We start from the raw sequence: 1,917 nt of genomic DNA, 5'->3' as shown, positions 1-1,917 counted from the left end.
AATGTCCGCCTCCGCCACTTTCACGGTTGTGACTCTGCTTGTGGCTAACAGCGTCAAGCTGGACACTTAACCGGAAACGTATGTGCTGGTGCTTCAAAGCAAAAGCACACATGTTACAATACTCAAGCTCAAGCGACAGGTTGTTGGTAAAAGAGACGAATGTTTACTCTTCAATAAATACAATTACAGTTAAAGTGATATTTTTTAACAGGTTTCCTTCCAATCTTGATTTTCCGCTATTCAATAGTGTTTTATTTTTTTTATTTTACAGGAAACACTCAGCGTTCCGCCTCCTCCACTTTCACGATTGCGACTCTGCTAGCAGCTAACGGCATCAAGCGAGAGACCTTACCGAAACTTTTCGGCTAGTGCTTCAAAACAAAAGCGCACATGTTATAATGTTCAAGCTCAAGCGACAGGTTGTTAGTAAAAGAGACACACGTTTACTCTTTCACAAATTTAAGAAGAGTTAAAGTGGTATTTTTAAAAGTTTTCCATCCAATCTTTATTTTTCACTATTCAACAGTGTTTTATTTTTTTATTCTACAGGAAACACTCAGCGTTTGTATTCGACTGATGAACAGTGGTAATGTTTTTATCAGGGGAAGGTAATAAATATTTGTAATCTCTTTAGGACGCTCCCAGTCTGATCTTTGTATCGAAAACATCATAAATAAAACAATAGGAGTGTACTAAAAGTGTACTTTTTTTTTTTTTTTTTTAACAAATAAGACCTGCTTCATATTCGCACAGGTTTAATCTCAAGCATAGAAAGGGAACACAGGCACATTAGATTAAATACAATTAGAGTCAAAGCGGTATTTTTAAAAGGCTTCCTTCCAATCTTTATTTTAGCTGCTAACGGCATCAAGATGGAGACTTTACCGGAAACTTTTCTGCTGGTGCTTCAAAACAAAAACGCACATGTTATAATGTTCAAGCTCAAGCGACAGGTTGTTGGTAAACGAGACCCACGTTTACTTTTTTTTCAATACATTTAGAGTTAAAGCGATATTTAAAAAAAAAAAAAAATCCTACCAATCTTTACTTTTCACTATTCAACAGTGTTTTATTTTCTTATTCTACCGGAAACACTCAGCGTTTGTATTCGACTGTGAAACAGATGTAATGTTTCTATCAGGGGAAGGTAATAAATATTTGTAATCTCTTTGGACGCTCCCAGTCGGATCTTTGTATCGAAAACATCATAAAAAATAACAGTAGTGTACTAAAAGTGTATGTTTTATTTTTTGTTTGTTTTTTAACAAATAAGACCTGCTTCATATTCCCACAGGTTTAATCACAACTAGGGATGTCCGATAATGCCTTTTTGCCGATATCCGGTATTCCGATATTGTCTTTAATTACCAATACCAATATCAACCGATACCGATATCAACCGATATATACAGTCGTGGAATTAACACATTATTATGCCTAATTTGGACAACCAGGTATGGTGAAGATAAGGTACTTTTGAAAAAAATTAATAAAATAAAATAAGATCAATAAATTAAAAACATTTTCTTGAATAAAAAAGAAAGTAAAACAATATAAACACAGTTACATATAAACTAGTAATTAATGAAAATGAGTACAATTAACTGTTAAAGGTTAGTACTATTAGTGGTTGGGGGCGTGGCTAAGAGGGGAGGAGTATATTTACAGCTAGAATTCACCAAGTCAAGTATTTCATATATATATATATATATATATATATATATATATATATATATATATATATATATATATATATATAAGAAATACTTGACTCTCAGTGAATTCTAGCTATATATATATTTATTTTATTATATATATATATATATATATATATATATATATATATATATATATATATATATATATATATATATATATATATATGTATGTGTGGGAAAAAAATCACAAGACTATTTC

The 1,917-nt window shown here is 31.4% G+C and overlaps 1 protein-coding gene across 1 annotated transcript in view; it reads right to left on the bottom strand.

Annotated features, from left to right (window-relative positions):
• ccdc85b (coiled-coil domain containing 85B) overlaps positions 1–23 on the bottom strand; it is a 1,953-nt gene extending 1,930 nt beyond the window's left edge. Inside the window, exon 1 of the mRNA XM_061930222.2 lies at positions 1–23. This exon is cut by the window's left edge and continues 1,930 nt beyond it. The gene's annotated coding sequence lies outside the window, so the exon portion shown is untranslated.
• Positions 24–1,917: the final 1,894 nt, after the last annotated feature.

The sequence above is a fragment of the Nerophis lumbriciformis genome, linkage group LG36 (genome assembly GCF_033978685.3).
Source record: "Nerophis lumbriciformis linkage group LG36, RoL_Nlum_v2.1, whole genome shotgun sequence".
NCBI classification, from domain to species: domain Eukaryota; kingdom Metazoa; phylum Chordata; class Actinopteri; order Syngnathiformes; family Syngnathidae; genus Nerophis; species Nerophis lumbriciformis.
Note: the sequence above shows the minus strand (reverse complement) of the source record. Positions and strands in the feature narration are given on the sequence as shown.